Here is a 13,962-nt window from a genome sequence, read left to right as displayed (position 1 = left end):
GAAAAATAGGGATGTAACGATTCACTCAACTCACAATATGATACACAATGTATTCGAGAGAATCGGGAGGTGATTGGAGCTTCTCATTGTGATGTCGAGTCAATGCTGCATCATGTTGGTTGTGCTCTTTGAGAAGTTCTCTGCCTTGTTGTAATACTGGTTTTTGTCTCGTCTGTTATCTTCTCACCTCGTTCATTTTCTGTCTTGGGAAGCAAAAATGCTTCGACTGCCGTGATCACGCCGGCTCAAACTCGTCTGCTCTACAGCTGCTGACCCTCACGATATTACTGCCATTCATTTCTCAGAGAACCGATTTGAACCATTGCACCTTTAAATCGATTTTTAACTGCCTCACGATTAATCTTTACATCCCGAAAGGAACATGATTGCTTTTTTATGCTTTTTAAAGGCTGTTGAAATGTTGTGTGCTGTTGATGCAGTGCTCCAGCACGGAGTAACATCAATTCAACTCGACTTTCACACTGAGAATTGCTGACCCAGCTCTCAACCCTGCTCTTGATCAGGTCTTTCCTCTGAGGCAAAATTAACCAAGACCCTTCACACATTTTCTGGGTCACTACTCTGATGGTAGAGGGCTGGCCAGCAGTGGAAGAAGAAAGTGGAGCTCTATTTCCCTTGAAAAGGTTTTGATCAGAATTTAAGCACCCATGAAAATAAAATGGCCTGGCATTTAATGAAAAGGGGAGGGGCTAAGAGTCCCCATCGCCCAGCTGCCCCCTTTGAGACACGAATGATAATCACTATTACGAAAGTAGAAAACAACAATCAATAATGCAGTTCTTAGAGTTCACCAAGCATGAAATTAGCCCTTTAAAGCAGTGCAGGGTGTAGGTGAAGCACTGACAACTTAGTGGCGGGCATCAAAGCAAGCAGGTGGAAAATGGGCCTTGATACCCACCGTACATTATTGTGATTGACAGGTATTAGCTCAGTGAGATGAGAAACAGTAAAGTAGGAGAAAAAGAAGAGTGCATGGAGGAGGTATAAAGTGAGCCTCACTTCACTCATGATCAGAGCTCAGAGACATTACACTGACGTGTTCCCTGTACCGATGTGGACTTTCACAAAGAACATAGTGCACTTATTATGAAGTAACACACAACAATGTGTCTTAGAATAGTGCTTAAAAGTGTTTATATTCCTAGTATAAGTGACTGAATGAATTTCAGCAACCTAAGGGGATATTCATTTCGGAAGACATTATCGATATTCATCCTGAAAGCATCAACAATAAAAGGGAAGTCACAACTTGAAAACCCACAGGTTGGGGTTAGTGCTTAGTCTCAGTGGCCTGAATGTGCAGACGCCTACAGCATTGAGCTGAACAAGCTGTCACATGTCTGCTCTCCAAATATAGTCACAATGTTTACTGGTGGAACACTTGTGAAACCAGTGGAAAGCTCGTCATGGGGACGCAGAAAATCCTCGGTGCTAAACAGCCCACTCTTCCCACCTCTGCCTAACGCCACTGAGCACGCTGCTGCAGAGCCAAACACCCAACCCAAATACAATACAGCTACATTCTGCTGTCTGCTCAAACATGCTGCATTTGGCCGTGACTAATTAGGTAGTGAGTAGTACAGGACAAAAACTCCTCCAGTCAGCTAAACATAGCTGTATTTGCAAACACATTCAAATCAGGAAAATCATACGAGAAGCAACTAAATAATGTGAGGCTTTATAAAATAACACATGCATTGCATGTTTATGACGGGAGGCGTTCAGGGATGACATGAACAGTCAAACACAGCTTGAAGTTTGTTACAACAGTCTATTCACCACGTGGAAGGTTTCCGTCTGCTTTCAGATCCCTCGTGAACTGAAGGTGCTAAGATGAATTACTTCTGCCACGTCAGCACAACAATGAAAAGCAAGAAGACAAAAGGTTTCTTGTGTCGAGTTTAATGTCACGATCCTGAAGGAGATGTTGTAGACACACAGAGAGCGTGCTGCTGTCTCGTGTTTCCCACGTTCTCACCGTCTGTTTGGCTGGGTCTTATTTTTGTGGCGTAAATCATACCAATACCTCAACTGATAATGAAGAAGAGACTTGATCGACCCGGTGCCTGTCAAAGGTCGTTTGTTTGAAAGTTATAATCATCCTGCTCTCGTGTTGCAGCCATCGTGACACATTCTCAGAAGAGGGACGGAGTCGCGAGGTCTCGACTCAACCTTTTAATTCTTCACTCCTGTTGCCATTAATCAAACTATCCACAGACGTGGAAGGATCCTGAGAAGTGGCATAATTGCAGATTCAGATGCTCAGAATAATTTTCAGCCATTATGGCACAAGAGAAAAATAAAGACGTGGAATCAGTGATTACACACTTCAAAATGTGAAGCAGTTTCTTTGAACCAAATTCAGAAATCAATGCAGAGCCTGAGAACACTTAAGCTGAGAGAAGTAAAACCCCTTAATCATGTGAAGAAGTAAATGACCAAATTCTTTTTAGACATGGGGAAATGCTGAAGGCTGCTCACAAGTTTAACAACAGTAAAACACAGCTACTCCTAACATGTCAAAGTAAACACTCCATGATGCATATCAAACCACTCTCGCCTTCATTTTCTGATTAAAAAAAGCCAAATACAGTATTTTAGAGAATGGATACACACAGTGTGAACTCAGTGCACACTTGAAACCTCTTATCCATTGCAATAAACCAGTAAAATGCTTTTCCATAAACACACAAACCCCAGAACTTTTAGGTGTTTGGTGATTTATCAAAAATGTGTAAATCAAACATTTGAGTTTATTACAGAGTGACGTACTAGACTTTATCATCTTTGCTGTAAAAGTGACACATGAAATTAGGTGGGATTATATATTTTAATAACTTGATTTTGTTTTCTATAGGATTTTAAAAATTTGGCTGAACCAAACACAAAAATACGAATCAACTTGAAATGCAAAAATCAGCAAAACCAAAACTTGTGAAGGTCCAAGGAACCCTACGAATAACTTCTCAGGTAATCACGTGAAGGCAGAAATGTAGGAACCAGTTTAAAATCATGTTTGGATGAAATGGAACTGTTTGTCGAGTGCAGTTCATCTGCAGTTATGAGAATGTGTCAAAGAAACAACAACCTTTGTAACAGCCCATTAATTAGGCCACTGCACTTGAAATTAAAGACATATGGCAGCCTGTCTGGAGTTGACTTGATGGCAGTAAACACGCAAAGGGAAAGAGAAGTTGTCTGGTGAAAAACTGGGGAATGATGGCCTGAGTGCTGTGTGGCAAACCAAGCGGCAGTAAGCAGCTACGACTCATCTCCTTAACAACACTGTTCTGATAATGACGACGGTGATGAAGAACTTCAGGTAGATATCTTCGAATGCCTTCAGGTTGGGCTGAAGAGCGCTAGTTGAGGTTGGATCCTGTTTGAAAGCGTGAAGACTCATGACTGTACTTGGCATCTCTGCAGAGGATCTTCACATGTTGGAGAAAAACACAAGGTGTTCTGATGCTTTGAAAGCTTCCAGGACTGGATGATGTAACTGTTGAAAATGTGTCCATCAGAAAGCAAGGTTGTGACTGTCTAAATAAAGACATCTCTGTGTTAAATTTATTTGTGTGCTGTGTAACTTTATTCATCGCACAAAGAGGCTGTATTTCATGTATGTGACATGTCCCAAGGCATTCCTTTGAACTCTCTCCTTCACCAACTCATGTTGAATGTAAATCAGACTCTCTGACTCTGTGCATGATTAATGAGCATCAAGTACAGTTTAATTTAAAACAGTAAAAAAAAGAGTCAGATGTGCTCATATTGTTGAGGCGTTGACATGCGTGTCATTTGGTCTGTAGATACAGAACTTTAACATCCAGAACTTTACCATCAGAATTAAATGATTGTGTTTCTGTGACTCCCCGTCGCTCTCCAGGACTTATCGAAACACTGCAAACAGCAGGAAACACTGACAGCGAAAGAATGGGACACTGTTCTCATTTATTTTACGCCTATCTCCGACTTCTACCCCAGATGCTTTTCAATGATAGATTCTGCTAGACTTGGTCTGTTTACCACAGTTAAACCCAGCCACAGCTCAGTGTGCTGCTGAGACTGAGCTCCTGTGCTAAATCCTTTCTCACTGAGACTCAGAGATGATAGCGCTATCAGTAATCTGCGCGCACAAGAAATCCCTGCAAGACAAACGTGTCATAACTTCTGATGCACATGAGGCACTAAATGTTCATTTAACAATACCGCAGTACGCTCTCTGCTCACTTACTCTTAAGTTTTCCTGTGATTTGTTTAACTCTCTGTACACCTACGTTCCACTTGGGTTATACAACAAATAAAACCAAAAGAATCTCAATCAGCCATTTCATGTCAGTGTCAAAGTTTATCCAACGCATAAATAAGAACAGGGTAACAAAGAAAAACTCTTTGTTAAATCTGCAGGCCCTTGGAGATTTTCACTTTGGAAAACAAAATTGAGAAATATGTAAATTCACTTGCAATTCATCATAGCAGGTTTTCTCTTGCCATTTGGACACCATGTTACTTTGAGTCTGCCAGTCGCTCGGTGTTGTTCCTCTGCTGTTCACACTTGCCACATGATGCAATGATAGCAAGCCTTGCTTCATTTGCAGAAGTAAAGACTGCAGAGCAAGATGTGTAACAGAGCAAACTATGACAATGACGAACTTACATCCATTGACACATTTAAAAAGCCTTTTAGCTTCATTTGTTGCCGAGTTCATGACTTGTTTTATAAATCTTAAAACGTCTGCCTTTTATTTTGATGGGTCAACTTTTGATTTTTCTAATAATAAATAGAGTATATGATGACTGACAGTTTGAGCTTAGTACATGAGAAGTCACACAGCTCATCATACCGCATCAGATTCTCTTTTCTGTCTCTGTGTTTCAATAAAGGGTGGATATTGAAAAATGATAGGCTCTGACTGAAGTTTTTTTTAGGCATACTCGTGTTTGAGTTCTGTGCTGCAGTCAAAGTATAAGACAACCTGTCAGTCAGAATGTCAAGTGTCAGCTTAGCTTTTATCTTGGCACACCCACCCAGCCAATTTGTATTCACATTGTTTCCTCTGAGACACAAACGGAACTACGTTTTCTGACATTTCTTTGAAAGTGCCGTAATTCAACATCAAAGCAGCACTGGAAGTTCAACGTGTGAATGCTTGTAAGTGCAGAGTCTCCTGTCCTGACACAGTCACACACACAGACTTCCAGAAATTCTCAGCCATGTTGAGTCCCAGAGTAATGAAGAGGAGTAAATTCAGCAGCCAAGAATCCATGCAGTATGATGCAAATACCTGTGCTGGTTCAAATCAGGGTTTTTCAGAGCGAAGTAAAGCTCATTTCCCTGTTCCCAAGAGAGAGCAGCAAACCTGCCTCCTTCAGCTACAGCTAATCATATAATTTCAATTAAGGACATCCTCTGGATTATTAAGCCGTTCAGAAGCTCAGAGGAGCTGCAGGTTGATGATTTGCACTGCACAGTGGAGGGTTATAGCAACAACACTACAATGTGAGGCGAGGGGGTAATTCGGCTTTAATTAGGCTCTCACTGGTATGTATGCAGACCAAACTGGCAGACCTGTCAGGGTTTGCTTCCACAGGAGGAGTGAAGGGCAGCTGGCTCCTTGTGCTATAATTGCACACAGACTTTGAGAGAAGGTCATGCCGGTGACAAAGCAGAGGTGAGATTAGCAATAATGTCTTTCGGTCACCCTTGTGCATCTGCCCTTAGGTTCACTGAACTGCTCACAGGCATATTGTCACTCTCACCGGTCTGCCCTGGAGAGAAAGACATCCCGTGATGCTGCAGATAATCCCGAGCACAGCTTGTTGTGTCTGAGGAAATGAAAAATGAGAGGCGTTACAGTGAGTTTCTCCCCATGTTGGGAATTTGGTTCCACCAAGCTGCCATTTCTTATTCTATGTAGAAAAATAAAAATGTGTTTGTGTGTAGGCGATTACAGTGTATCCTTAATTCTTCACCCATGTGGCTCCTCTCTTTTATTGTGATAGGGTTATGAGCCTCGACCCACTACATTTCTTTTCCCCTTAGAGAGAATTCATTTGTGCGTCATTGCTATCAGGCGGAGAATTAAGAGAGTTACATCTGAGCCCTCCACTTTCAACTGCTTCTGATTAGGCTGAAGGCTCGCCGTCGCCATGGTGACAGGCGGCAAAGATTGAACTTCAGACAGTTTCCACAGGAAGCCTACAGTGGCCACTAAATTGGTTGAAAATAAATAGAGCTGATGTCCTATTTACCAAGAAAGCTGGTGGAGTGCGAGTGTCGCAGTAAAGGAGTCTTTCAGGTGCAGAGACAGGGAGTCCTCTCATGTGTCTCTAAATGAAAACAAAGAGGTTCAGGATCCAAAGACATCATATTCAGCAGAGGGTGTATCCACCCTAGATATAATATAGGTATGGCAGAGCAAATATTGAATCTTTGAGGAATTAAAATGGACCTTTTCATCTTTTATTGTATAAAGTTCCATAGAAAATTAAAAAAAAAAACATTTAAGAAATGTAACTGACGATACTATTCAGGATTCTGGGTTCTCGATACGATTTCTCACAATTTTTGGAAGGGAGTAAGTCTCCCAGTTTATGTTGAAGCTTTAAAGTCGATGCTTTAGCCTTGGTAATGCAGTACACCTGCATTACTTTATTTCCCGTTGTGATCAGCTAAAAAGAATCCAAAGTAAAAAAAAATATATATGTATAATATATGTATTTGTTAAACATCCTATTAAGCCGCGTAAGATCTTACAACTTGTTCTTATGTGCACTGTAAAGTCCAAGTTTGACAATAAAGTAAGTCTAAGTCTACACGTCCTCTGCTCTGTCATCTGTTACGTCTCCCTTGCTCTCTGTTAACTGCATAGAAAGTGTGATGGCGCCACTGGTAAAGCTCCAACCTCTAAAGCTAGGTATTGCGAAAAACAACACTGCATTTATATAAAGAAAAACCCATAGAGGTAATAAAATAAACAATCTAACTTCTCATTGTGAAAGCATTGTTTGTCAGTACTTGGAGGCAAAAGTCCAAGAGAAAACCTGAGCAGCAGCTCAATAACAACATTCAGCCTCCGAATGAGAACAGCCTGCAGCACACTTTTAAAACCAAAAGCATTCAAAGGGATCAAGTGTGATGCAAAAATGTGTGCAGAAGTAAAGAGAGCGAACAATGAATGGGCCATTTTGCAGCCAAGTGCTTAGCAGCACCAGAGGGACTTTGACACAAAACACAATATCCATATAGAATACTTGGATTTTCCAACAAGCCATTCACTTCACAGACACTCGAAAAAAGCTATTTTTCAGCCACAATGGGGCGAAGGCAGATGAATGTGTCTGAACTTTTAAAAAGGCATAGATGTAAAAGGGAGGTTATGCAACTCTTACACAATGATTTTTTTTTTTTTAAAAGCATTTAGATTTTCACAAGTATACCTCAGGTCATATGTCTCATTAATGAAAAATCAAAACTCTTGTGTTTTCAATTACAGCTTACATTATATCTCATAATATATTACATATATCCCCCCGACCCCCAACAAAGACAAAGTGAAGAGAAAGTTTAAACATTAAAGGAAGAGAACAGTCAAAGGGAGTCAATGTCAATAAAACCATCAATACAACACCAACACAAACGTGTCATAGTGATGTTGTTGGTTTGTGTCTTTTATCTGGTTCAGTATATCTGACTCCCTCCTTTAGTAACTATTCCTTAACGTTTCTGTTGAAGTGGGAAACAGCTGCATAGAAGAACCACAGAAAAGGTCTGGATTGTGTTTCAACATCTGACATGCAAACTGCACTATTATAAGAAACCATCTACTGATGTAGAAATGTAAAGACGTGGAAAATGAAACAACATCCGCTAAGACATCAAACTGACTGTCACTCTTTCTGTGGAGGAGTTAATGATGATAGAATATTCATATGCATAAAGTGAAAAGTCACTTCACTTCTCGTGTGATTTGTTCAACATCTACATGCGAGGAAATAATGACTACAAAGTCATATTGGAAGTTGTTATGCAAACAGCTGCCCTGTAACTCTGTGAAATGACTCCATAGAGTAGAAACAGAAGACTACCTTCTGGGCCTTTCTTTACTTAAAAATGTCACCAAAATAAAGGTCAAGCCATTAAAGGGACAGGGGTGAAGAAAATTGAAGAGGGAGAGCTAAATGTATAAGAAGTAAGCTTAATGCTCCTGTGGTTTCATTTAGTTTGATGAATGGCCTTCGCATCAATGCTGAGCCATGCTAATGACTACACTTAAACTGCCCTCTCTGTAACCACTCTGCTGCTCTGATGAGTTACCCACACCACAGAGCCAAAGAGAGACAATAAGGATCCTTAAAAGATAATCATCATCTGACGACGCACAGAGAAACAGACAAGTTGTTAGTCTCTCTTGAATATTTGTTTTTTGTTCAGTCCTCAGTGTATAATGAAAATTCATGTAAGACAACCAGACCCTTCAGATTTAAAAATACTGAGCTCCTTGTGCAACAAAACAATCATCCCATCTTACAAAGAAGTTGTTGGATGATAAAAAGTAACAAAAATGATCTCAGACAATCATTCCAGGTAAAGAAATGTAGCTGCTGCAAATTGTTTTTATACATGAACTTGCCCAACTTCATGTGTAGTAAAAAAAAAAAAAAAAAGTGCTTTTCAGGCTTTCCTGTTTTTCAAAATGAGACGAGTATATTCTCAGAAACTGTCGGGAACAGATGCTTCATTATCAGCAAGATCACTGTAAAACTGTTCCTTTTTCTTGCGTGCAGGGCTTTAATAAATACTTGTTATGGACACATTATTTGAATCCTTTGGATAGCAGATCAATGACCTCAGCAAACCCCCGCCATGTATTACACATTGCAGGCGAGATGTAACGGGGGTGAAAGTATCCCACCTTGAACTGGTGAAAAGAGAAATGGAGAGAGACAGCAGGGCTTGCAATAGAAATGAAGTGCTCTGCAGTTCAGGACCACATCTTGTTCTGACATGCTTGAGTGAGTGGAACACTTCCTCGTTTTCTGCTTAACCTGTCTTCATATTTGCATTGCCCCCGCCATGCAACTGTGTGAAAATTGCATCGATTTAACAAAGGCCGGACGCGTCTGACTGCCCATTTTGCATTTTTAATAACATAAGCAAAGTGATTTTGCCCTCACCCATCACTAACCTTATGCTTCAATAATACAAAGAAAGAATACCAAATGATCTTTTTTTCAAATGTAAACATGAGGCAGCATCAGCCAAACGTTTGGACATTCATTCCCCTTATTTCACTGTGAAGCACATTTGTACATTACAGCAGAGAGGTTGGTGCATGACTGATCCGCTCTACCAGGACAAGTGAGAGGACAAAACCAAAGAATTCCCACTACCTTCTGTGTGACTCCTGAAGACTCTCCTCTGCTTCACTAACAATTAGACTCAGTCCAACTACTGCTGGTGTGTCCGACTGTCTGAGCGACTCTCTTTACCAGGCACAGAGTGTGAAACCATGTGCTGTAAGTCTGGATCCGACACCCAGTATGTCTGAGACGGTTTGAGCAGTGCAAGAAATGTAGCAGAGACTTGTTTGCTTGTAGCCCTGAGATCGTATTTATTAATTCAGTACTTAAATGTGATGAGAAAAGTGTTTTAATTAAAGAAAAGAAGTAGCAGTAATTGGTTCAAAAATATGTAAAATTACAGTTTGTGCAACGATCCGTGAGTCCAACATGATAAATGCCTACATTATCCCCATCATTTCAGTGCCTGTGGCTGCATTATGAGGTGAGAATCACAGAAGCTTTTATTTACAGAACCTAAACAGGACTGTTGACTGTTTGACTGCATTTACATAGAGATTAGCTTTAAAGCAGCTAAAAGGCAGGCCTGGAAAGAATGTGACCTGAATGAAGGGCTAACTCCCTGCATGTGACCAGTCTGTGATTGAGACCTCAGGGGGAGAGCTGCACTATTGTTTTGTAGAAACACTGCTAAAGATTTAAAGATTATGGTGTTTATGCTTCACTGAAGCGGATGACTACAGCATACAGATGTGGTTAACAAGCCTCATAGAAACTGAAGAGGAAATGTTTTTGACAATAATTCAGGCTGCTGGGGAGTCCAGCACTGAGGAACATCTTTACAGCTAATGGAGCCATGCTGTGGATCATTTCATTAAGATGAGCACAGATTCATCATCTGTCTGTAAACATCGGTTTGTCAGTTTAGTAAAAGCTGTGTTATCCACCTTCGGATAATCAGCTGAGCTTCAGTCATAGATGATCAGTCAAGTGAACATGGAACCACTTAAAGCTTCATTTGTTGTCTTTGTGGCTCCTTACAAAGAGGAACATGAGTGAAGATAACTGTCTCTGAATGAACACAAACGTTTGACTGAAGATAAAGTTTTAGAAATATGCAGTCTTTATTGGCTTTTTTTATCTAATTAAACCTACATTTCTAATAAACTAGTCTTGGAGGTTACATTCACTTTATGCAAACAACATTTCAAAGTTGTAATTGCCACTGAGTTGCTGCTTTAATGAGTCATGTCCCTTTAATTCTCTTGCAAGTTAAAGCTTTGTATTATTAATTTGAAACTTAGGATAAAATACATAGAAACTTTCATGGAAGTTGGTCTGGTAGTTGGAGAGATGCTAGACCACTTCTTGAGCACTGCCGAGGTGCCATTGAGCAAGGCACCAACACCCCCCCCCCATTTACTGTACTAAAAAACAATGTTGAGTTTGCTTGAAGATCAAGATGCAGGTTTAAGCAGCTATGAAATCTCCTCTAAGATAAAGAGATGAGCTGAAGACAGCCACAATATGTGAGTGTTTGTGAGTGAAGTAGAACTCAGACAGGCAGAGAGCGCCTCGAGTCAATATGTTTACTGAGTGGATTGAGGTTATCATTAAAAGTGCAGCTGAGGGCAGAGAGGGCAGATCAACAGCATGCGTACAGAGCTCACTGTAGCTCAGACTTGGAACTGTTGAGCCCTGCAGACTAAGCCTTAAGCAGCGTTCAGACTTAAAGGCAGAGCGAGGAGACAAACTGTGAGGAAAGGAGAGATTCAAGGCAGAAAAAAAAACACAAAGAAAGGAGAGATTTACTGCATGCAGAGTCAAGAAATTAATCAATGCTTGTATATTTATGCCACCAATTGTATGGATTTTTTTCTAAGCAAGAAAATCAGACCATGAAGATGAAATGAACCAGTGGTGAAGAAATGATGGTTTTGGAAGAGACAGAAGACGTTTAGTATTGCGTCATAAAGCAGCCCACTTCCTTGTTTTAACAGGGGAGGGTTCACATCTCACACAGACTGTGCTTGAGCACACAAATTCTTCACTCAGTACCCGAATCTGGTACGTGTTCATACTGATCAAATCAAGCAGACATGGGGGTTAAGGGTTTTTGGATCTGGGCCCAGGTTCCTAATGTGAATCCTCCCTTTGTACAAAGACAGATGGATTCTGCTCTATAATAGGCTGTGAGACAAAGTAATCTTAAAATGTTTTCTTATGGAGGTGAATATGATTCCACTGAGGACAGAGGCCAGAGTATCACTTCATTTCATATATTTTGCTGTCTTTCGGCTGAGTCCAAGCAGGCATCACAGCAACATCATATATTTTCTCTCATCTTGACTCAGGCAGGACATAGCTGTATTAGATATCTTGGCCTCTGCTCTCTACCATACTACACATACTACATACACTTTACGATGTGTCAAACCCAACTCTTTGAAGTCAATATAGTCACTTGCTACAGCAATTATACCATGTATACTCCTGCACTCTTAACATCCTGCTCCAAATGTACTGAAGGTGCCCATTGGACCCTGAAGCGTCTTTTGTTTTCTGTGTCCCGGATCATCTTGAACGTTTAACTTACATGATAGCTGTATGTGTTGGGCTGATGTCACAATATTACATAGCTGACGTGGCTATCTCCATCTTTCTAACACCCAGCTTACTACATATGGGTACAATCCAACACAAGGCAGATCAGAGCTTAACTTAGCAAACTGTATCAAACTGTACTGAACCAAACCGGACTGCTTGGAGGAAACAGGGCTTGGTACAGCTAGAACACTATTATTATTATTATTATTATTATTATTATTATTATTAGACACAGACAATGTTACTTGATTAATATCTGAATTAATTTACTGGCCTTTTTCCTCCAGACTTAAAGGTTCTGAAATGTGTCCCTGAACTTACACCACTGCAACAAGGATTTTCATCACAGAGAGGAATGCATCAAATCAGGAGACCAAAAGCAAACACTCAAAAGCTGTTAGCGGTTTACTTAAGAGGAAGGGTGATCGCACAAAAGCATAGAAACCTGACCTGAATATTAAAGGCTCCTTCCACTGTCAAGTTTAAAAGGCTTTACCTTGAGAAAGGTGTGACCTACTCTGTCTATTTTCATCCTTCTGCCAATAACTTAGGAGGAAAATGAGGTGTAGCAAATCTCAAACAGCGCACAGAAAGTTCAATTTGTCTAGCTGCCTTGACTTTAGATAAATTGTTCAGGATGTTTGCTCCTTCTTATGCCTAAATTAGCAGTAATAGCATGACGGCAATTTCCATCTGCAGGAAAATGAAATGAAGGGAAATACATGTCAGGGTTAGTGGAATCATTTAGTCCAGTCCCTTGTGAAACGTCCTCATCGCTGAGGTTGTTTAATTTGAAGCTGAATGTGTTAGAAACACCATGAGTCCTATTATTCGAATAGTCAGTGTTATTGTATTGAAACATAGATAATAGAAATACAACCTTTCACCTCCCTGCTGATCCGGATATGTGAAACAAATACACAAACAGGAAACAGCACACAGCTGCATTGTGAGCCAAAGGGGTCTTGAGGGCAGAGTTTCACAGCGAGGTGCATTTAGAGAAGGCAGCGTTCCTGGTGAGTTATTGGATCTGGATATTATTCAGATCCCATAAGCCAGAGGGCTGAATACATTGAAAAGTTTGAAGGTGAAACTGTAGAACAATGAAATATTGGGGTCTTGTTTTGAGAAAAGAGCGTCAAATTAGTCCTATATCGACTTGCCATGGAAAACAATCAACAAGTTGGCCAGTTTCACAGTAAGTTTGACGAAAACAACAACAGAGTAAGGAGGGTCCTGTAAGATTCCCTCCCATGTGGGACGCTCTAAAGTGATGATAAAGAGGCAATTGAACATTAAGAGTCCCTTGGCTCCTACGCGTCACAGCAGCTGCCTGTCTTGATTTCAGCACCAAGGACAGCTCCCTTCTTGTGGAACCCAGGGAGAGTCAGCCCCAGACTTCTGACGCGTCAAACTGGAGGGTCTGCTTGAAGTGGATCTGACAGGTTTGGCTTTGTGACATGCAGTTCCAACTTTCGGTGCTGTTAAATGGTTTTTTTATGCAGTGTCAACGCAGTCTACTTTTTTTTAGCTCTTGGTTTTAGTGCCAAATCTTTTGATCTGGAGCAGTTTACGGTCGGAGAGGTGAGGCGTTTCATCAGTGGCCAGTGTGGAGCTTTAAACAGCCAGACTGATACAAATTCAATGTGGATCAAAGCCCAATAATGCTGCTCTGTGTGCTTTCGATTCTTAATTCACGAACGAGTATGAGAGCACTTCGCCTTTGTTCCACTCTACTAACTAATCTCACCTTTCAGCCGGCCACACTCACAGGAGCAGTTAGTGGGACCAAGGTCCATGTCTAAGAGGAAAACACCTCAACTCCACCCTGCACTTCCTATCTCATATTCACAGCTTACTGTGTGGCAACCCAGGCCTGTTTACTATTCTGGTGGGTTTGTATCATGTGGCCGTTCCTCTAATCCCTTGAAATGCTTGGAATTGTCAAACAGGAGAAGTGCTCACCTCTCCAGAGGGGGCGAGGAAGAAAATTAAAAGGCAATCTTGCAGGAAATATATCTTGCAAAAGGA

At 40.8% G+C, this 13,962-nt stretch overlaps 1 protein-coding gene across 6 annotated transcripts in view; it reads right to left on the bottom strand.

The window, feature by feature from the left end:
* Nucleotides 1–13,962, bottom strand: part of nbeab (neurobeachin b) — a 170,710-nt gene that overhangs the window by 133,733 nt on the left and 23,015 nt on the right. Inside the window, exon 1 of one of the 6 annotated variants that reach the window (XM_079354489.1) lies at nucleotides 2,000–2,154. The exons of the other annotated variants lie outside the window; for them this stretch is intronic. The gene's annotated coding sequence lies outside the window, so the exon portion shown is untranslated. Of the gene's footprint in view, nucleotides 1–1,999; nucleotides 2,155–13,962 lie in introns of those variants that run through there. 6 annotated transcript variants of the gene reach the window in all.

The sequence above is a fragment of the Symphodus melops genome, assembly GCF_947650265.1.
Source record: "Symphodus melops genome assembly, chromosome: 10".
Classification (NCBI taxonomy): domain Eukaryota; kingdom Metazoa; phylum Chordata; class Actinopteri; order Labriformes; family Labridae; genus Symphodus; species Symphodus melops.
This window is presented reverse-complemented; position numbering and strand designations above follow the sequence as displayed.